Consider the following 24420-nt stretch of genomic DNA (forward strand, 5'->3'; position numbering starts at 1 on the left):
GAACGACTATAGGCCTGTCGCCCTGACGTCTGTGGTCATGAAGTCCTTTGAACGCCTTGTGCTGAACCACCTAAAGAACGTCACTGGACCCCTGCTGGACCCTCTCCAGTTTGCCTACCGGGCAAACAGGTCTGTGGAAGACGCAGTCAACATAGGTCTGCACTACATCCTCAAGCACCTCGACAGCACAGGGACCTACGCAAGGATTCTGTTTGTGGATTTCAGCTCTGCGTTCAACACCATCATCCCGGAACTCCTCACCCCCAAACTACTCCACCTCGGTGTGTCTCCTGCGATCTGCCAGTGGATCCTCAGCTTCCTGACGGGACGGACACAACAGGTGAGACTGGGAGCAACAACATCATCAATACGCACCACCAGCACTGGAGCCCCACAGGGATGTGTCCTCTCGCCACTGCTCTTCTCTCTCTACACAAACGATTGCACCTCAACAGATCCAGCTGTCAAACTCATAAAGTTCGCAGACGACACCACGGTCATCGGTCTCATCAAAGATGGCGACGAGTCTGCGTACCGCCAACAAGTGGAGCAGCTGGAGCTCTGGTGCGGCCGACACAACCTCGGGCTGAACACGCTCAAGACTGTAGAGATGATCGTGGACTTCAGGAAACATTCTTCTCCTCAGTTGCCCCTCACACTATCCAACTGCCCTGTGTCAACCGTCGAGACCTTCAAGTTCCTGGGAATCACAGTCTCCCAGGACATGAAGTGGGAAGTCAACACCATCTCCATCCTGAAAAGGGCCCGGCAGCGAATGTACTTCCTGAGGCTGCTGAGGAAGCATGGCTTGCCACAGGAGGTGCTACGACAGTTCTACACGGCAGTCATCGAATCAATCCTGTGTTCTTCCATCACGGTTTGGTTTGGGGCCGCCACAAAAAAGGACAAAATCCGACTTCAACGGACAGTTAGGACGGCAGAAAAAATCGTTGGCATCGCCCTACCCACACTTGAGGACTTGCACACTGCAAGAATCAAGACAAGGGCACGGAAAATCCTCCTGGATCCCCCGCACCCTGCCCACCACCTTTTTCAGCCACTCCCCTCAGGCAGACGCTACAGATCTATGCGTACCAAATCCAGTAGACACTTAAACAGCTTCTTCCCTCTAGCCATTAACTCCTTAAACAGTCACTGACATAGTCACTCTTCTTGCACCACAAAATGGTATTACAAAACTACTGGTATACTCTAAAATGGTTCAAAGATTTTGTTGTTTACGATGATACTAGTGCAGCGTGTTATACCGGAGACAAATTCCTTGTGTGTTCTACATACTTGGCCAATAAAGATGATTCTGATTCTGATTCTGATTCTGGTTTTGTGGCTTACATGTTCACTAGTAAGCCTCAAAATGATCTTACGAGTGAGCTAAGGGGCGTTTTGTGGCTTACATGTCAACTAGTAAGCCTCAAAATGATCTTACTAGTGAACTAGTGGGCGTTTTGTGGCTTACATGTTCACTAGTAAGTGTCAAAATGACCTTACTAGTTAACTAGTGAGTGTTTTGTGGCTTACATGTTCACTAGTAGGCGTCAAAATGATCTTACTAGTGAACTAGTGAGCGTTTTGTGGCTTACATGTTCACTAGTAAGCCTCAAAATGATCTTACTAGTGAACTAGTGGGCACATTTATGGCCTTACATGTTCACTAGTAAGCCTCAAAATGATCTTACTAGTGAACTAGTGGGCACATTTATGGCCTTACATGTTCACTAGTAAGCCTCAAAATGATCTTACTAGTGAACTAGTGGGCATTTTGTGGCTTACATGTCAACTAGTAAGCCTCAAAATGATCTTACTAGTGAACTAGTGGCCGTTTTGCGGCTTACATGTCAACAAGTAAGCCTCAAAATGATCTTACTAATAAACTAGTGGGCGTTTTGTGGCTTACATGTTCACTAGTAATCGTCAAAATGACCTTACTAGTGAATTAGTGAGCGTTTTGTGGCTTACATGTCAACGAGTAAGCCTCAAAATGATCTTACTAGTGAACTAGTGGGCACATTTATGGCCTTACATGTTCACTAGTAAGCGTCAAAATGATCTTACTAGTGAACTAGTGGGCGTTTTGCGGCTTGCATGTCAACTAGTAAGCCTCAAAATGATCTTACGAGTGAACTAGTGGGTGTTTTGCGGGTTACATGTCAACAAGTAAGCCTCAAAATGATCTTACTAGTGAACTAGTGGGCGTTTTGTGGCTTACATGTTAACTAGTAAGCGTCAAAATGACCTTACTAGTGAACTAGTGGGCACATTTATGGCCTTAAATGTTCACTAGTAAGCCTCAAAATGATCTTACTAGTGAACTAGTGGGCGTTTTGCGGCATGCATGTCAACTAGTAAGCCTCAAAATGATCTTACTAGTGAACTAGTGGGCACATTTATGGCCTTACATGTTCACTAGTAAGCCTCAAAGTGATCTTACCAGTGAACTAGTGGGCGTTTTGCGGCTTACATGTAAACTAGTAAGCCTCAAAATGATCTTACTAGTGAACTAGTGGGCATTTTGTGGCTTACATGTCAACTAGTAAGCCTCAAAATGATCTTACTAGTGAACTAGTGGGCACATTTATGGCCTTAAATGTTCACTAGTAAGCCTCAAAATGATCTTACTAGTGAACTAGTGGGTGTTTTGCGGGTTACATGTCAACAAGTAAGCCTCAAAATGATCTTACTAGTGAACTAGTGGGCGTTTTGCGGCTTGCATGTCAACTAGTAAGCCTCAAAATGATCTTACTAGTGAACTAGTGGGCACATTTATGGCCTTACATGTTCACTAGTAAGCCTCAAAATGATCTTACCAGTGAACTAGTGGGCGTTTTGCGGCTTACATGTAAACTAGTAAGCCTCAAAATGATCTTACTAGTGAACTAGTGGGCATTTTGTGGCTTACATGTCAACTAGTAAGCCTCAAAATGATCTTACTAGTGAACTAGTGGGCACATTTATGGCCTTAAATGTTCACTAGTAAGCCTCAAAATGATCTTACTAGTGAACTAGTGGGCGTTTTGTGGCTTACATGTTCACGAGTAAGGGTCAAAATGATCTTACTAGTGAACTAGTGGGCGTTTTGCGGCTTGCATGTCAACTAGTAAGCCTCAAAATGATCTTACGAGTGAACTAGTGGGCGTTTTGCGGCTTACATGTCAACAAGTAAGCCTCAAAATGATCTTACTAATGAACTAGTGGGCGTTTTGCGGTTTACATGTCAACTAGTAAGCCTCACAATGATCTTACTAGTGAACTAGTGGGCATTTTGTGGCTTACATGTCAACTACTAAGCCTCAAAATGACCTTACTAGTGAACTAGTGGGCACATTTATGGCCTTACATGTTCACTAGTAAGCCTCAAAATGATCTTACTAGTGAACTAGTGGGCACATTTATGGCCTTAAATGTTCACTAGTAAGCCTCAAAATGATCTTACTAGTGAACTAGTGGGCGTTTTGTGGCTTACATGTTCACGAGTAAGGGTCAAAATGATCTTACTAGTGAACTAGTGGGCGTTTTGCGGCTTGCATGTCAACTAGTAAGCCTCAAAATGATCTTACGAGTGAACTAGTGGGCGTTTTGCGGCTTACATGTCAACAAGTAAGCCTCAAAATGATCTTACTAATGAACTAGTGGGCGTTTTGCGGTTTACATGTCAACTAGTAAGCCTCACAATGATCTTACTAGTGAACTAGTGGGCATTTTGTGGCTTACATGTCAACTACTAAGCCTCAAAATGAACTTACTAGTGAACTAGTGGGCACAATTATGGCCTTACATGTTCACTAGTAAGCCTCAAAATGATCTTACTAGTGAACTAGTGAGCGTTTTGTGGCTTACATGTTCACTAGTAAGTGTCAAAATGACCTTACTAGTGAACTAGTGAGTGTTTTGTGGCTTACATGTTCACTAGTAGGCGTCAAAATGATCTTACTAGTGAATTAGTGGGCGTTCTGTGGCTTACATGTTCACGGGTAAGCGTCAAAATGATTTTACTAGTGAACTAGTGGCCGTTTTGTGGCTTACATGTTCACTAGTAAGCCTCAAAATGATCTTACTAGTGAACTAGTGGGCGTTTTGTGGCTTACATGTTAACTAGTAAGCGTCAAAATGACCTTACTAGTGAACTAGTGACAATTTGTGGCTTACATGTTCGCGAGTAAGCGTCAAAATGACCTTACTAGTGAGCTAAGGGGCGTTTTGTGGCTTACATGACAACTAGTAAGCCTCAAAATGATCTTACTAGTGAACTAGTGGGTTCTTTTGTGGCTGACATGTTCACTAGTAAGCGTCACAATGACCTTACTTGTGAACTAGTGAGCGTTTTGTGGCTTACATGTTCACTAGTAAGCGTCAAAATGATCTTACTAGTGAACTAGTGGGCGTTTTGTGGCTTACATGTTCACTAGTAAGCCTCAAAATGATCTTACTAGTGAACTAGTGGGCGTTTTGTGGCTTACATGTCAACTAGTTAGCCTCAAAATGATCTTACTAGTGAACTAGTCGGCACATTTATGGCCTTACATGTTCACTAGTAAGCCTCAAAATGATCTTACGAGTGAGCTAAGGGGCGTTTTGTGGCTTACATGTCAACTAGTAAGCCTCAAAATGATCTTACTAGTGAACTAGTGGGCGTTTTGTGGCTTACATGTTCACTAGTAAGTGTCAAAATGACCTTACTAGTTAACTAGTGAGTGTTTTGTGGCTTACATGTTCGCGAGTAAGCGTCAAAATGACCTTACTAGTGAGCTAAGGGGCGTTTTGTGGCTTACATGACAACTAGTAAGCCTCAAAATGATCTTACTAGTGAACTAGTGGGTTCTTTTGTGGCTGACATGTTCACTAGTAAGCGTCACAATGACCTTACTTGTGAACTAGTGAGCGTTTTGTGGCTTACATGTTCACTAGTAAGCGTCAAAATGATCTTACTAGTGAACTAGTGGGCGTTTTGTGGCTTACATGTTCACTAGTAAGCCTCAAAATGATCTTACTAGTGAACTAGTGGGCGTTTTGTGGCTTACATGTCAACTAGTTAGCCTCAAAATGATCTTACTAGTGAACTAGTCGGCACATTTATGGCCTTACATGTTCACTAGTAAGCCTCAAAATGATCTTACGAGTGAGCTAAGGGGCGTTTTGTGGCTTACATGTCAACTAGTAAGCCTCAAAATGATCTTACTAGTGAACTAGTGGGCGTTTTGTGGCTTACATGTTCACTAGTAAGTGTCAAAATGACCTTACTAGTTAACTAGTGAGTGTTTTGTGGCTTACATGTTCACTAGTAGGCGTCAAAATGATCTTACTAGTGAACTAGTGAGCGTTTTGTGGCTTACATATTAAATAGTAAGCCTCAAAATGATCTTACTAGTGAACTCGTGGGCGTTTTGTGGCTTACATGTTCACTAGTAATTCTCAAAATGATCTTACGAGTGAGCTAAGGGGCGTTTTGTGGCTTACATGTCAACTAGTAAGCCTCAAAATGATCTTACTAGTGAACTAGTGGGCGTTTTGTGGCTTACATGTTCACTAGTAAGTGTCAAAATGACCTTACTAGTTAACTAGTGAGTGTTTTGTGGCTTACATGTTCACTAGTAGGCGTCAAAATGATCTTACTAGTGAACTAGTGGGCACATTTATGGCCTTACATGTTCACTAGTAAGCCTCAAAATGATCTTACTAGTGAACTAGTGGGCACATTTATGGCCTTACATGTTCACTAGTAAGCGTCAAAATGATCTTACTAGTGAACTAGTGGGCATTTTGTGGCTTACATGTCAACTAGTAAGCCTCAAAATGATCTTACTAGTGAAATAGTGGGCACATTTATGGCCTTACATGTTCACTAGTAAGCCTCAAAATGATCTTACTAGTGAACTCGTGGGCGTTTTGTGGCTTACATGTTCACTAGTAAGCCTCAAAATGATCTTACGAGTGAGCTAAGGGGCGTTTTGTGGCTTACATGTCAACTAGTAAGCCTCAAAATGATCTTACTAGTGAACTAGTGGGCGTTTTGTGGCTTACATGTTCACTAGTAAGTGTCAAAATGACCTTACTAGTTAACTAGTGAGTGTTTTGTGGCTTACATGTTCACTGGTAGGCGTCAAAATGATCTTACTAGTGAACTAGTGAGCGTTTTGTGGCTTACATGTTCACTAGTAAGCCTCAAAATGATCTTACTAGTGAACTAGTGGGAACATTTATGGCCTTACATGTTCACTAGTAAGCCTCAAAATGATCTTACTAGTGAACTAGTCGGCACATTTATGGCCTTACATGTTCACTAGTAAGCCTCAAAATGACCTTACTAGTTAACTAGTGAGTGTTTTGTGGCTTACATGTTCACTAGTAGGCGTCAAAATGATCTTACTAGTGAACTAGTGAGCGTTTTGTGGCTTACATATTAACTAGTAAGCCTCAAAAGGATCTTACTAGTGAACTCGTGGGCGTTTTGTGGCTTACATGTTCACTAGTAAGCCTCAAAATGATCTTACGAGTGAGCTAAGGGGCGTTTTGTGGCTTACATGTCAACTAGTAAGCCTCAAAATGATCTTACTAGTGAACTAGTGGGCGTTTTGTGGCTTACATGTTCACTAGTAAGTGTCAAAATGACCTTACTAGTTAACTAGTGATTGTTTTGTGGCTTACATGTTCACTGGTAGGCGTCAAAATGATCTTACTAGTGAACTAGTGAGCGTTTTGTGGCTTACATGTTCACTAGTAAGCCTCAAAATGATCTTACTAGTGAACTAGTGGGCACATTTATGGCCTTACATGTTCACTAGTAAGCCTCAAAATTATCTTACTAGTGAACTAGTGAGCGTTTTGTGGCTTACATGTTCACTAGTAAGTGTCAAAATGACCTTACTAGTGAACTAGTGAGTGTTTTGTGGCTTACATGTTCACTAGTAGGCGTCAAAATGATCTTACTAGTGAACTAATGGGCACATTTATGGCCTTACATGTTCACTAGTAAGCCTCAAAATGATCTTACTAGTGAACTAGTGGGCGTTCTGTGGCTTAAATGTTCACGGGTAAGCGTCAAAGTGATTTTACTAGTGAACGCTTACATGTTCACTAGTAAGTGTCAAAATGACCTTACTAGTGAACTAGTGAGTGTTTTGTGGCTTACATGTTCACTAGTAGGCGTCAAAATGATCTTACTAGTGAACTAATGGGCACATTTATGGCCTTACATGTTCACTAGTAAGCCTCAAAATGATCTTACTAGTGAACTAGTGGGCGTTCTGTGGCTTACATGTTCACTAGTAAGTGTCAAAATGACCTTACTAGTTAACTAGTGAGTGTTTTGTGGCTTACATGTTCACTAGTAGGCGTCAAAATGATCTTACTAGTGAACTAGTGAGCGTTTTGTGGCTTACATGTTCACTAGTAAGCCTCAAAATGATCTTACTAGTGAACTAGTGGGCACATTTATGGCCTTACATGTTCACTAGTAAGCCTCAAAATGATCTTACTAGTGAACTAGTGGGCACATTTATGGCCTTACATGTTCACTAGTAAGCGTCAAAATGATCTTACTATTGAACTAGTGGGCATTTTGTGCTTACATGTCAACTAGTAAGCCTCAAAATGATATTACTAGTGAACTAGTGGGCACATTTATGGCCTTACATGTTCACTAGTAAGCCTCAAAATGATCTTACTAGTGAACTCGTGGGCGTTTAGTGGCTTACATGTTCACTAGTAAGCCTCAAAATGATCTTACGAGTGAGCTAAGGGGCGTTTTGTGGCTTACATGTCAACTAGTAAGCCTCAAAATGATCTTACTAGTGAACTAGTGGGCGTTTTGTGGCTTAAATGTTCACTAGTAAGTGTCAAAATGACCTTACTAGTTAACTAGTGATTGTTTTGTGGCTTACATGTTCACTGGTAGGCGTCAAAATGATCTTATTAGTGAACTAGTGAGCGTTTTGTGGCTTACATGTTCACTAGTAAGCCTCAAAATGATCTTACTAGTGAACTAGTGGGCACATTTATGGCCTTACATGTTCACTAGTAAGCCTCAAAATGATCTTACTAGTGAACTCGTGGGCGTTTAGTGGCTTACATGTTCACTAGTAAGCCTCAAAATGATCTTACGAGTGAGCTAAGGGGCGTTTTGTGGCTTACATGTCAACTAGTAAGCCTCAAAATGATCTTACTAGTGAACTAGTGGGCGTTTTGTGGCTTACATGTTCACTAGTAAGTGTCAAAATGACCTTACTAGTTAACTAGTGATTGTTTTGTGGCTTACATGTTCACTGGTAGGCGTCAAAATGATCTTACTAGTGAACGAGTGAGCGTTTTGTGGCTTACATGTTCACTAGTAAGCCTCAAAATGATCTTACTAGTGAACTAGTGGGCACATTTATGGCCTTACATGTTCACTAGTAAGCCTCAAAATGATCTTACTAGTGAACTAGTGAGCGTTTTGTGGCTTACATGTTCACTAGTAAGTGTCAAAATGACCTTACTAGTGAACTAGTGAGTGTTTTGTGGCTTACATGTTCACTAGTAGGCGTCAAAATGATCTTACTAGTGAACTAATGGGCACATTTATGGCCTTACATGTTCACTAGTAAGCCTCAAAATGGTCTTACTAGTGAACTAGTGTGCGTTCTGTGGCTTACATGTTCACGGGTAAGCGTCAAAATGATTTTACTAGTGAACTAGTGGCCGTTTTGTGGCTTACATGTTCACTAGTAAGCCTCAAAATGATCTTGCTAGTGAACTAGTGGGCGTTTTGTGGCTTACATGTTAACTAGTAAGCGTCAAAATGACCTTACTAGTGAACTAGTGACAATTTGTGGCTTACATGTTCGCGAGTAAGCGTCAAAATGACCTTACTAGTGAGCTAAGGGGCGTTTTGTGGCTTACATGACAACTAGTAAGCCTCAAAATGATCTTACTAGTGAACCAGTGGGTTCTTTTGTGGCTGACATGTTCACTAGTAAGCGTCACAATGACCTTACTTGTGAACTAGTGAGCGTTTTGTGGCTTACATGTTCACTAGTAAGCGTCAAAATGATCTTACTAGTGAACTAGTGGGCGTTTTGTGGCTTACATGTTCACTAGTAAGCCTCAAAATGATCTTACTAGTGAACTAGTGGGCGTTTTGTGGCTTCCATGTCAACTAGTTAGCCTCAAAATGATCTTACTAGTGAACTAGTCGGCACATTTATGGCCTTACATGTTCACTAGTAAGCCTCAAAATGATCTTACGAGTGAGCTAAGGGGCGTTTTGTGGCTTACATGTCAACTAGTAAGCCTCAAAATGATCTTACTAGTGAACTAGTGGGCGTTTTGTGGCTTACATCTTCACTAGTAAGTGTCAAAATGACCTTACTAGTTAACTAGTGAGTGTTTTGTGGCTTACATGTTCACTAGTAGGCGTCAAAATGATCTTACTAGTGAACTAGTGAGCGTTTTGTGGCTTACATATCAACTAGTAAGCCTAAAAATGATCTTACTAGTGAACTCGTGGGCGTTTTGTGGCTTACATGTTCACTAGTAAGCCTCAAAATGATCTTACGAGTGAGCTAAGGGGCGTTTTGTGGCTTACATGTCAACTAGTAAGCCTCAAAATGATCTTACTAGTGAACTAGTGGGCGTTTTGTGGCTTACATGTTCACTAGTAAGTGTCAAAATGACCTTACTAGTTAACTAGTGAGTGTTTTGTGGCTTACATGTTCACTAGTAGGCGTCAAAATGATCTTACTAGTGAACTAGTGAGCGTTTTGTGGCTTACATGTTCACTAGTAAGCCTCAAAATGATCTTACTAGTGAACTAGTGGGCACATTTATGGCCTTACATGTTCACTAGTAAGCCTCAAAATGATCTTACTAGTGAACTAGTGGGCACATTTATGGCCTTACATGTTCACTAGTAAGCCTCAAAATGATCTTACTAGTGAACTAGTGGGCATTTTGTGGCTTACATGTCAACTAGTAAGCCTCAAAATGATCTTACTAGTGAACTAGTGGCCGTTTTGCGGCTTACATGTCAACAAGTATGCCTCAAAATGATCTTACTAATAAACTAGTGGGCGTTTTGTGGCTTACATGTTAACTAGTAAGCGTCAAAATGACCTTACTAGTGAACTAGTGGGCACATTTATGGCCTTAAATGTTCACTAGTAAGCCTCAAAATGATCTTACTAGTGAACTAGTGGGCGTTTTGTGGCTTACATGTTCACGAGTAAGGGTCAAAATGGTCTTACTAGTGAACTAGTGGGCGTTTTGCGGCTTGCATGTCAACTAGTAAGCCTCAAAATGATCTTACTAGTGAACTAGTGGGCACATTTATGGCCTTACATGTTCACTAGTAAGCCTCAAAATGATCTTACTAGTGAACTAGTGGGCGTTTTGTGGCTTACATGTTAACTAGTAAGCGTCAAAATGACCTTACTAGTGAACTAGTGACAATTTGTGGCTTACATGTTCGCGAGTAAGCGTCAAAATGACCTTACTAGTGAGCTAAGGGGCGTTTTGTGGCTTACATGACAACTAGTAAGCCTCAAAATGATCTTACTAGTGAACTAGTGGGTTCTTTTGTGGCTGACATGTTCACTAGTAAGCGTCACAATGACCTTACTTGTGAACTAGTGAGCGTTTTGTGGCTTACATGTTCACTAGTAAGCGTCAAAATGATCTTACTAGTGAACTAGTGGGCGTTTTGTGGCTTACATGTTCACTAGTAAGCCTCAAAATGATCTTACTAGTGAACTAGTGGGCGTTTTGTGGCTTACATGTCAACTAGTTAGCCTCAAAATGATCTTACTAGTGAACTAGTCGGCACATTTATGGCCTTACATGTTCACTAGTAAGCCTCAAAATGATCTTACGAGTGAGCTAAGGGGCGTTTTGTGGCTTACATGTCAACTAGTAAGCCTCAAAATGATCTTACTAGTGAACTAGTGGGCGTTTTGTGGCTTACTTGTTCACTAGTAAGTGTCAAAATGACCTTACTAGTTAACTAGTGAGTGTTTTGTGGCTTACATGTTCACTAGTAGGGGTCAAAATGATCATACTAGTGAACTAGTGAGCGTTTTGTGGCTTACATATTAACTAGTAAGCCTCAAAATGATCTTACTAGTGAACTCGTGGGCGTTTTGTGGCTTACTGGTTCACTAGTAAGCCTCAAAATGATCTTACTAGTGAACTCGTGGGCGTTTTGTGGCTTACATGTTCACTAGTAAGCCTCAAAATGATCTTACGAGTGAGCTAAGGGGCGTTTTGTGGCTTACATGTCAACTAGTAAGCCTCAAAATGATCTTACTAGTGAACTAGTGGGCGTTTTGTGGCTTACATGTTCACTAGTAAGTGTCAAAATGACCTTACTAGTTAACTAGTGAGTGTTTTGTGGCTTACATGTTCACTAGTAGGCGTCAAAATGATCTTACTAGTGAACTAGTGAGCGTTTTGTGGCTTACATGTTCACTAGTAAGCCTCAAAATGATCTTACTAGTGAACTAGTGGGCACATTTATGGCCTTACATGTTCACTAGTAAGCCTCAAAATGATCTTACTAGTGAACTAGTGGGCACATTTATGGCCTTACATGTTCACTGGTAGGCGTCAAAATGATCTTACTAGTGAACTAGTGAGCGTTTTGTGGCTTACATGTTCAATAGTAAGCCTCAAAATGATCTTACTAGTGAACTAGTGGGCACATTTATGGCCTTACATGTTCACTAGTAAGCCTCAAAATGATCTTACTAGTGAACTAGTGGGCGTTTTGTGGATTACATGTTCACTAGTAAGTGTCAAAATGACCTTACTAGTTAACTAGTGAGTGTTTTGTGGCTTACATGTTCACTAGTAAGCGTCAAAATGATCTTACCAGTGAACTCGTGGGCGTTTTGCGGCTTACATGTCAACTTCTAAGCCTCACAATGATCTTACTAGTGAACTAGTGGGCATTTTGTGGCTTACATGTCAACTACTAAGCCTCAAAATGATCTTACTAGTGAACTAGTGGGCACATTTATGACCTTACATGTTCACTAGTAAGCCTCAAAATGATCTTACCAGTGAACTAGTGGGGGTTTTGCGGCTTATATGTCAACTAGTAAGCCTCAAAATGATCTTACTAGTGAACTAGTGGGGATTTTGTGGCTTACATGTCAACTAGTAAGCCTCAAAATGATCTTACCAGTGAACTAGTGGGCACATTTATGGCCTTACATGTTCACTAGTAAGCCTCAAAATGATCTTACCAGTGAACTAGTGGGCGTTTTGTGGCTTACATCTTCACGAGTAAGCCTCAAAATGATCTTACTAGTGAACTAGTGGGCACATTTATGACCTTACATGTTCACTAGTAAGCCTCAAAATGATCTTACCAGTGAACTAGTGGGGGTTTTGCGGCTTATATGTCAACTAGTAAGCCTCAAAATGATCTTACTAGTGAACTAGTGGCCGTTTTGCGGCTTACATGTCAACAAGTAAGCCTCAAAATGATCTTACTAATGAACTAGTGGGCGTTTTGTGGCTTACATGTTCACTAGTAAGCGTCAAAATGACCTTACTAGTGAATTAGTGAGCGTTTTGTGGCTTACATGTCAACGAGTAAGCCTCAAAATGATCTTACTAGTGAACTAGTGACAATTTGTGGCTTACATGTTCACGAGTAAGCGTCAAAATGACCTTGCTAGTGAACTAGTGAGCGTTTTGCGGCTGACATGTTCACTAGTAAGCGTCACAATGACCTTACTTGTGAACTAGTGAGCGTTTTGTGGCTTACATGTTCACTAGTAAGCGTCAAAATGATCTTACTAATGAACTAGTGGGCGTTTTGTGGCTTACATGTTCACTAGTAAGCGTCAAAATGACCTTACTAGTGAATTAGTGAGCGTTTTGTGGCTTACATGTCAACGAGTAAGCCTCAAAATGATCTTACTAGTGAACTAGTGACAATTTGTGGCTTACATGTTCACGAGTAAGCGTCAAAATGACCTTGCTAGTGAACTAGTGAGCGTTTTGGCGGCTTACATGTTCACTAGTAAGTGTCAAAATGACCTTACTAGTGAACTAGTGAGTGTTTTGTGGCTTACATGTTCACTAGTAGGCGTCAAAATGATCTTACTAGTGAACTAATGGGCACATTTATGGCCTTACATGTTCACTAGTAAGCCTCAAAATGATCTTACTAGTGAACTAGTGGGCGTTCTGTGGCTTACATGTTCACGGGTAAGCGTCAAAATGATTTTACTAGTGAACGCTTACATGTTCACTAGTAAGTGTCAAAATGACCTTACTAGTGAACTAGTGAGTGTTTTGTGGCTTACATGTTCACTAGTAGGCGTCAAAATGATCTTACTAGTGAACTAATGGGCACATTTATGGCCTTACATGTTCACTAGTAAGCCTCAAAATGATCTTACTAGTGAACTAGTGGGCGTTCTGTGGCTTACATGTTCACGTGTAAGCGTCAAAATGATTTTACTAGTGAACTAGTGGCCGTTTTGTGGCTTACATGTTCACTAGTAAGTGTCAAAATGACCTTACTAGTTAACTAGTGAGTGTTTTGTGGCTTACATGTTCACTAGTAGGCGTCAAAATGATCTTACTAGTGAACTAGTGAGCGTTTTGTGGCTTACATGTTCACTAGTAAGCCTCAAAATGATCTTACTAGTGAACTAGTGGGCACATTTATGGCCTTACATGTTCACTAGTAAGCCTCAAAATGATCTTACTAGTGAACTCGTGGGCGTTTTGTGGCTTACATGTTCACTAGTAAGCCTCAAAATGATCTTACTAGTGAACTAGTGGGCGTTTTGTGGCTTACATGTTCACTAGTAAGCGTCAAAATGATCTTACTAGTGAACTAGTGGGCGTTTTGTGGCTTACATGTTAACTAGTAAGCGTCAAAATGACCTTACTAGTGAACTAGTGACAATTTGTGGCTTACATGTTCGCGAGTAAGCGTCAAAATGACCTTACTAGTGAGCTAAGGGGCGTTTTGTGGCTTACATGACAACTAGTAAGCCTCAAAATGATCTTACTAGTGAACCAGTGGGTTCTTTTGTGGCTGACATGTTCACTAGTAAGCGTCACAATGACCTTACTTGTGAACTAGTGAGCGTTTTGTGGCTTACATGTTCACTAGTAAGCCTCAAAATGATCTTACTAGTGAACTAGTCGGCACATTTATGGCCTTACTTGTTCACTAGTAAGCCTCAAAATGACCTTACTAGTTAACTAGTGAGTGTTTTGTGGCTTACATGTTCACTAGTAGGCGTCAAAATGATCTTACTAGTGAACTAGTGAGCGTTTTGTGGCTTACATATTAACTAGTAAGCCTCAAAATGATCTTACTAGTGAACTCGTGGGCGTTTTGTGGCTTACATGTTCACTAGTAAGCCTCAAAATGATCTTACGAGTGAGCTAAGGGGCGTTTTGTGGCTTACATGGCAACTAGTAAGCCTCAAAATGATCTTACTAGTGAACTAGTGGGCGTTTTGTGGCTTACATGTTCACTAGTAAGTGTCAAAATGACCTTACTAGTTAACTAGTGAGTGTTTTGTGGCTTACATGTTCACTAGTAGGCGTCAAAATGATCTTACTAGTGAACTAGTGGGCGTTTTGTGGCTTACATGTTCACTAGTAAGTGTCAAAATGACCTTACTAGTTAACTAGTGATTGTTTTGTGGCTTACATGTTCACTGGTAGGCGTCAAAATGATCTTACTAGTGAACTAGTGAGCGTTTTGTGGCTTACATGTTCACTAGTAAGCCTCAAAATGATCTTACTAGTGAACTAGTGAGTGTTTTGTGGCTTACATGTTCACTAGTAGGCGTCAAAATGATCTTACTAGTGAACTAATGGGCACATTTATGGCCTTACATGTTCACTAGTAAGCCTCAAAATGGTCTTACTAGTGAACTAGTCGGCACATTTATGGCCTTACATGTTCACTAGTAAGCCTCAAAATGACCTTACTAGTTAACTAGTGAGTGTTTTGTGGCTTACATGTTCACTAGTAGGCGTCAAAATGATCTTACTAGTGAACTAGTGAGCGTTTTGTGGCTTACATATTAACTAGTAAGCCTCAAAATGATCTTACTAGTGAACTCGTGGGCGTTTTGTGGCTTACATGTTCACTAGTAAGCCTCAAAATGATCTTACGAGTGAGCTAAGGGGCGTTTTGTGGCTTACATGTCAACTAGTAAGCCTCAAAATGATCTTACTAGTGAACTAGTGGGCGTTTTGTGGCTTACATGTTCACTAGTAAGTGTCAAAATGACCTTACTAGTTAACTAGTGAGTTTTTGTGGCTTACATGTTCACTAGTAGGCGTCAAAATGATCTTACTAGTGAACTAGTGGGCGTTTTGTGGCTTACATGTTCACTAGTAAGTGTCAAAATGACCTTACTAGTTAACTAGTGATTGTTTTGTGTCTTACATGTTCACTGGTAGGCGTCAAAATGATCTTACTAGTGAACTAGTGAGCGTTTTGTGGCTTACATGTTCACTAGTAAGCCTCAAAATGATCTTACTAGTGAACTAGTGGGCACATTTATGGCCTTACATGTTCACTAGTAAGCCTCAAAATGATCTTACTAGTGAACTAGTGAGCGTTTTGTGGCTTACATGTTCACTAGTAAGTGTCAAAATGACCTTACTAGTGAACTAGTGAGTGTTTTGTGGCTTACATGTTCACTAGTAGGCGTCAAAATGATCTTACTAGTGAACTAATGGGCACATTTATGGCCTTACATGTTCACTAGTAAGCCTCAAAATGGTCTTACTAGTGAACTAGTGGGCGTTCTGTGGCTTACATGTTCACGGGTAAGCGTCAAAATGATTTTACTAGTGAACTAGTGGCCGTTTTGTGGCTTACATGTTCACTAGTAAGCCTCAAAATGATCTTGCTAGTGAACTAGTGGGCGTTTTGTGGCTTACATGTTAACTAGTAAGCGTCAAAATGACCTTACTAGTGAACTAGTGACAATTTGTGGCTTACATGTTCGCGAGTAAGCGTCAAAATGACCTTACTAGTGAGCTAAGGGGCGTTTTGTGGCTTACATGACAACTAGTAAGCCTCAAAATGATCTTACTAGTGAACCAGTGGGTTCTTTTGTGGCTGACATGTTCACTAGTAAGCGTCACAATGACCTTACTTGTGAACTAGTGAGCGTTTTGTGGCTTACATGTTCACTAGTAAGCGTCAAAATGATCTTACTAGTGAACTAGTGGGCGTTTTGTGGCTTACATGTTCACTAGTAAGCCTCAAAATGATCTTACTAGTGAACTAGTGGGCGTTTTGTGGCTTACATGTCAACTAGTTAGCCTCAAAATGATCTTACTAGTGAACTAGTCGGCACATTTATGGCCTTACATGTTCACTAGTAAGCCTCAAAATGATCTTACGAGTGAGCTAAGGGGCGTTTTGTGGCTTACATGTCAACTAGTAAGCCTCAAAATGATCTTACTAGTGAACTAGTGGGCGTTTTGTGGCTTACATGTTCACTAGTAAGTGTCAAAATGACCTTACTAGTTAACTAGTGAGTGTTTTGTGGCTTACATGTTCACTAGTAGGCGTCAAAATGATCTTACTAGTGAACTAGTGAGCGTTTTGTGGCTTACATGTTCACTAGTAAGCCTCAAAATGATCTTACTAGTGAACTAGTGGGCACATTTATGGCCTTACATGTTCACTAGTAAGCCTAAAAATGATCTTACTAGTGAACTAGTGGGCACATTTATGGCCTTACATGTTCACTAGTAAGCCTCAAAATGATCTTACTAGTGAACTAGTGGGCATTTTGTGGCTTACATGTCAACTAGTAAGCCTCAAAATGATCTTACTAGTGAACTAGTGGCCGTTTTGCGGCTTACATGTCAACAAGTATGCCTCAAAATGATCTTACTAATAAACTAGTGGGCGTTTTGTGGCTTACATGTTCACTAGTAAGCGTCAAAATGACCTTACTAGTGAATTAGTGAGCGTTTTGTGGCTTACATGTCAACGAGTAAGCCTCAAAATGATCTTACTAGTGAACTAGTGGGCACATTTATGGCCTTACATGTTCACTAGTAAGCGTCAAAATGATCTTACTAGTGAACTAGTGGGCGTTTTGCGGCTTGCATGTCAACTAGTAAGCCTCAAAATGATCTTACGAGTGAACTAGTGGGTGTTTTGCGGGTTACATGTCAACAAGTAAGCCTCAAAATGATCTTACTAGTGAACTAGTGGGCGTTTTGTGGCTTACATGTTAACTAGTAAGCGTCAAAATGACCTTACTAGTGAACTAGTGGGCACATTTATGGCCTTAAATGTTCACTAGTAAGCCTCAAAATGATCTTACTAGTGAACTAGTGGGCGTTTTGTGGCTTACATGTTCACGAGTAAGGGTCAAAATGATCTTACTAGTGAACTAGTGGGCGTTTTGCGGCTTGCATGTCAACTAGTAAGCCTCAAAATGATCTTACTAGTGAACTAGTGGGCACATTTATGGCCTTACATGTTCACTAGTAAGCCTCAAAATGATCTTACTAGTGAACTAGTGGGCGTTTTGTGGCTTACATGTTAACTAGTAAGCGTCAAAATGACCTTACTAGTGAACTAGTGACAATTTGTGGCTTACATGTTCGCGAGTAAGCGTCAAAATGACCTTACTAGTGAGCTAAGGGGCGTTTTGCGGCTTGCATGTCAACTAGTAAGCCTCAAAATGATCTTACTAGTGAACTAGTGGGCACATTTATGGCCTTACATGTTCACTAGTAAGCCTCAAAATGATCTTACTAGTGAACTAGTGTGCGTTTTGTGGCTTACATGTCAACAAGTATGCCTCAAAATGATCTTACTAATAAACTAGTGGGCGTTTTGTGGCTTACATGTTCACTAGTAAGCGTCAAAATGACCTTACTAGTGAATTAGTGAGCGTTTTGTGGCTTACATGTCAACGAGTAAGCCTCAAAATGATCTTACTAGTGAACTAGTGGGCACATTTATGGCCTTACATGTTCACTAGTAAGCGTCAAAATGATCTTACTAGTGAACTAGTGGGCGTTTTGCGGCTTGCATGTCAACTAGTAAGCCTCAAAATGATCTTACGAGTGAACTAGTGGGTGTTTTGCGGGTTACATGTCAACAAGTAAGCCTCAAAATGATCTTACTAGTGAACTAGTGGGCGTTTTGTGGCTTACATGTTAACTAGTAAGCGTCAAAATGACCTTACTAGTGAACTAGTGGGCACATTTATGGCCTTAAATGTTCACTAGTAAGCCTCAAAATGATCTTACTAGTGAACTAGTGGGCGTTTTGTGGCTTACATGTTCACGAGTAAGGGTCAAAATGGTCTTACTAGTGAACTAGTGGGCGTTTTGTGGCTTACATGTTCACTAGTAAGTGTCAAAATGACCTTACTAGTTAACTAGTGAGTGTTTTGTGGCTTACATGTTCACTAGTAGGCGTCAAAATGATCTTACTAGTGAACTAGTGAGCGTTTTGTGGCTTACATGTTCACTAGTAAGCCTCAAAATGATCTTACTAGTGAACTAGTGGGCACATTTATGGCCTTACATGTTCACTAGTAAGCCTCAAAATGATCTTACTAGTGAACTAGTGGGCACATTTATGGCCTTACATGTTCACTAGTAAGCCTCAAAATGATCTTACTAGTGAACTAGTGGGCATTTTGTGGCTTACATGTCAACTAGTAAGCCTCAAAATGATCTTACTAGTGAACTAGTGGCCGTTTTGCGGCTTACATGTCAACAAGTATGCCTCAAAATGATCTTACTAATAAACTAGTGGGCGTTTTGTGGCTTACATGTTCACTAGTAAGCGTCAAAATGACCTTACTAGTGAATTAGTGAGCGTTTTGTGGCTTACATGTCAACGAGTAAGCCTCAAAATGATCTTACTAGTGAACTAGTGGGCACATTTATGGCCTTACATGTTCACTAGTAAGCGTCAAAATGATCTTACTAGTGAACTAGTGGGCGTTTTGCGGCTTGCATGTCAACTAGTAAGCCTCAAAATGATCTTACGAGTGAACTAGTGGGTGTTTTGCGGGTTACATGTCAACAAGTAAGCCTCAAAATGATCTTACGAGTGAACTAGTGGGCGTTTTGTGGCTTACATGTTAACTAGTAAGCGTCAAAATGACCTTACTAGTGAACTAGTGGGCACATTTATGGCCTTAAATGTTCACTAGTAAGCCTCAAAATGATCTTACTAGTGAACTAGTGGGCGTTTTGTGGCTTACATGTTCACGAGTAAGGGTCAAAATGATCTTACTAGTGAACTAGTGGGCGTTTTGCGGCTTGCATGTCAACTAGTAAGCCTCAAAATGATCTTACTAGTGAACTAGTGGGCACATTTATGGCCTTACATGTTCACTAGTAAGCCTCAAAATGATCTTACTAGTGAACTAGTGGGCGTTTTGTGGCTTACATGTTAACTAGTAAGCGTCAAAATGACCTTACTAGTGAACTAGTGACAATTTGTGGCTTACATGTTCGCGAGTAAGCGTCAAAATGACCTTACTAGTGAGCTAAGGGGCGTTTTGCGGCTTGCATGTCAACTAGTAAGCCTCAAAATGATCTTACTAGTGAACTAGTGGGCACATTTATGGCCTTACATGTTCACTAGTAAGCCTCAAAATGATCTTACTAGTGAACTAGTGGGCGTTTTGTGGCTTACATGTCAACAAGTATGCCTCAAAATGATCTTACTAATAAACTAGTGGGCGTTTTGTGGCTTACATGTTCACTAGTAAGCGTCAAAATGACCTTACTAGTGAATTAGTGAGCGTTTTGTGGCTTACATGTCAACGAGTAAGCCTCAAAATGATCTTACTAGTGAACTAGTGGGCACATTTATGGCCTTACATGTTCACTAGTAAGCGTCAAAATGATCTTACTAGTGAACTAGTGGGCGTTTTGCGGCTTGCATGTCAACTAGTAAGCCTCAAAATGATCTTACGAGTGAACTAGTGGGTGTTTTGCGGGTTACATGTCAACAAGTAAGCCTCAAAATGATCTTACTAGTGAACTAGTGGGCGTTTTGTGGCTTACATGTTAACTAGTAAGCGTCAAAATGACCTTACTAGTGAACTAGTGGGCACATTTATGGCCTTAAATGTTCACTAGTAAGCCTCAAAATGATCTTACTAGTGAACTAGTGGGCGTTTTGTGGCTTACATGTTCACGAGTAAGGGTCAAAATGGTCTTACTAGTGAACTAGTGGGCGTTTTGCGGCTTGCATGTCAACTAGTAAGCCTCAAAATGATCTTACTAGTGAACTAGTGGGCGTTTTGTGGCTTACATGTCAACTAGTTAGCCTCAAAATGATCTTACTAGTGAACTAGTCGGCACATTTATGGCCTTACATGTTCACTAGTAAGCCTCAAAATGATCTTACGAGTGAGCTAAGGGGCGTTTTGTGGCTTACATGTCAACTAGTAAGCCTCAAAATGATCTTACTAGTGAACTAGTGGGCGTTTTGTGGCTTACTTGTTCACTAGTAAGTGTCAAAATGACCTTACTAGTTAACTAGTGAGTGTTTTGTGGCTTACATGTTCACTAGTAGGGGTCAAAATGATCATACTAGTGAACTAGTGAGCGTTTTGTGGCTTACATATTAACTAGTAAGCCTCAAAATGATCTTACTAGTGAACTCGTGGGCGTTTTGTGGCTTACTGGTTCACTAGTAAGCCTCAAAATGATCTTACTAGTGAACTCGTGGGCGTTTTGTGGCTTACATGTTCACTAGTAAGCCTCAAAATGATCTTACGAGTGAGCTAAGGGGCGTTTTGTGGCTTACATGTCAACTAGTAAGCCTCAAAATGATCTTACTAGTGAACTAGTGGGCGTTTTGTGGCTTACATGTTCACTAGTAAGTGTCAAAATGACCTTACTAGTTAACTAGTGAGTGTTTTGTGGCTTACATGTTCACTAGTAGGCGTCAAAATGATCTTACTAGTGAACTAGTGAGCGTTTTGTGGCTTACATGTTCACTAGTAAGCCTCAAAATGATCTTACTAGTGAACTAGTGGGCACATTTATGGCCTTACATGTTCACTAGTAAGCCTCAAAATGATCTTACTAGTGAACTAGTGGGCACATTTATGGCCTTACATGTTCACTAGTAAGCGTCAAAATGATCTTACTAGTGAACTAGTGGGCATTTTGTGGCTTACATGTCAACTAGTAAGCCTCAAAATGATCTTACTAGTGAACTAGTGGGCACATTTATGGCCTTACATGTTCACTAGTAAGCCTCAAAATGATCTTACTAGTGAACTCGTGGGCGTTTTGTGGCTTACATGTTCACTAGTAAGCCTCAAAATGATCTTACTAGTGAACTAGTGGGCGTTTTGTGGCTTACATGTTCACTAGTAAGTGTCAAAATGACCTTACTAGTTAACTAGTGAGTGTTTTGTGGCTTACATGTTCACTGGTAGGCGTCAAAATGATCTTACTAGTGAACTAGTGAGCGTTTTGTGGCTTACATGTTCAATAGTAAGCCTCAAAATGATCTTACTAGTGAACTAGTGGGCACATTTATGGCCTTACATGTTCACTAGTAAGCCTTAAAATGATCTTACTAGTGAACTCGTGGGCGTTTTGTGGCTTACATGTTCACTAGTAAGCCTCAAAATGATCTTACGAGTGAGCTAAGGGGCGTTTTGTGGCTTACATGTCAACTAGTAAGCCTCAAAATGATCTTACTAGTGAACTAGTGGGCGTTCTGTGGCTTACATGTTCACTAGTAAGTGTCAAAATGACCTTACTAGTTAACTAGTGAGTGTTTTGTGGCTTACATGTTCACTGGTAGGCGTCAAAATGATCTTACTAGTGAACTAGTGAGCGTTTTGTGGCTTACATGTTCACTAGTAAGCCTCAAAATGATCTTACTAGTGAACTAGTGGGCACATTTATGGCCTTACATGTTCACTAGTAAGCCTCAAAATCATCTTACTAGTGAACTAGTGGGCACATTTATGGCCTTACATGTTCACTAGTAAGCCTCAAAATGATCTTACTAGTGAACTAGTGGGCGTTTTGTGGATTACATGTTCACTAGTAAGTGTCAAAATGACCTTACTAGTTAACTAGTGAGTGTTTTGTGGCTTACATGTTCACTAGTAAGCGTCAAAATGATCTTACCAGTGAACTCGTGGGCGTTTTGCGGCTTACATGTCAACTACTAAGCCTCACAATGATCTTACTAGTGAACTAGTGGGCATTTTGTGGCTTACATGTCAACTACTAAGCCTCAAAATGATCTTACTAGTGAACTAGTGGGCACATTTATGACCTTACATGTTCACTAGTAAGCCTCAAAATGATCTTACCAGTGAACTAGTGGGGGTTTTGCGGCTTATATGTCAACTAGTACGCCTCAAAATGATCTTACTAGTGAACTAGTGGGGATTTTGTGGCTTACATGTCAACTAGTAAGCCTCAAAATGATCTTACCAGTGAACTAGTGGGCACATTTATGGCCTTACATGTTCACTAGTAAGCCTCAAAATGATCTTAGCAGTGAACTAGTGGGCGTTTTGTGGCTTACATCTTCACGAGTAAGCGTCAAAATGATCTTACTAGTGAACTAGTGGCCGTTTTGCGGCTTACATGTCAACAAGTAAGCCTCAAAATGATCTTACTAATGAACTAGTGGGCGTTTTGTGGCTTACATGTTCACTAGTAAGCGTCAAAATGACCTTACTAGTGAATTAGTGAGCGTTTTGTGGCTTACATGTCAACGAGTAAGCCTCAAAATGATCTTACTAGTGAACTAGTGACAATTTGTGGCTTACATGTTCACGAGTAAGCGTCAAAATGACCTTGCTAGTGAACTAGTGAGCGTTTTGCGGCTGACATGTTCACTAGTAAGCGTCACAATGACCTTACTTGTGAACTAGTGAGCGTTTTGTGGCTTACATGTTCACTAGTAAGCGTCAAAATGATCTTACTAATGAACTAGTGGGCGTTTTGTGGCTTACATGTTCACTAGTAAGCGTCAAAATGACCTTACTAGTGAATTAGTGAGCGTTTTGTGGCTTACATGTCAACGAGTAAGCCTCAAAATGATCTTACTAGTGAACTAGTGACAATTTGTGGCTTACATGTTCACGAGTAAGCGTCAAAATGACCTTGCTAGTGAACTAGTGAGCGTTTTGGCGGCTTACATGTTCACTAGTAAGTGTCAAAATGACCTTACTAGTGAACTAGTGAGTGTTTTGTGGCTTACATGTTCACTAGTAGGCGTCAAAATGATCTTACTAGTGAACTAATGGGCACATTTATGGCCTTACATGTTCACTAGTAAGCCTCAAAATGATCTTACTAGTGAACTAGTGGGCGTTCTGTGGCTTACATGTTCACGGGTAAGCGTCAAAATGATTTTACTAGTGAACGCTTACATGTTCACTAGTAAGTGTCAAAATGACCTTACTAGTGAACTAGTGAGTGTTTTGTGGCTTACATGTTCACTAGTAGGCGTCAAAATGATCTTACTAGTGAACTAATGGGCACATTTATGGCCTTACATGTTCACTAGTAAGCCTCAAAATGATCTTACTAGTGAACTAGTGGGCGTTCTGTGGCTTACATGTTCACGTGTAAGCGTCAAAATGATCTTACTAGTGAACTAGTGAGCGTTTTGTGGCTTACATGTTCACTAGTAAGCCTCAAAATGATCTTACTAGTGAACTAGTGGGCACATTTATGGCCTTACATGTTCACTAGTAAGCCTCAAAATGATCTTACTAGTGAACTAGTGGGCACATTTATGGCCTTACATGTTCACTAGTAAGCGTCAAAATGATCTTACTAGTGAACTAGTGGGCATTTTGTGGCTTACATGTCAACTAGTAAGCCTCAAAATGATATTACTAGTGAACTAGTGGGCACATTTATGGCCTTACATGTTCACTAGTAAGCCTCAAAATGATCTTACTAGTGAACTCGTGGGCGTTTTGTGGCTTACATGTTCACTAGTAAGCCTCAAAATGATCTTACGAGTGAGCTAAGGGGCGTTTTGTGGCTTACATGTCAACTAGTAAGCCTCAAAATGATCTTACTAGTGAACTAGTGGGCGTTTTGTGGCTTACATGTTCACTAGTAAGTGTCAAAATGACCTTACTAGTTAACTAGTGATTGTTTTGTGGCTTACATGTTCACTGGTAGGCGTCAAAATGATCTTACTAGTGAACTAGTGAGCGTTTTGTGGCTTACATGTTCACTAGTAAGCCTCAAAATGATCTTACTAGTGAACTAGTGGGCACATTTATGGCCTTACATGTTCACTAGTAAGCCTCAAAATGATCTTACTAGTGAACTAGTGAGCGTTTTGTGGCTTACATGTTCACTAGTAAGTGTCAAAATGACCTTACTAGTGAACTAGTGAGTGTTTTGTGGCTTACATGTTCACTAGTAGGCGTCAAA

The sequence above is a fragment of the Hippocampus zosterae genome, chromosome 14 (assembly GCF_025434085.1).
Source record: "Hippocampus zosterae strain Florida chromosome 14, ASM2543408v3, whole genome shotgun sequence".
Taxonomy (NCBI): Eukaryota; Metazoa; Chordata; class Actinopteri; order Syngnathiformes; family Syngnathidae; genus Hippocampus; species Hippocampus zosterae.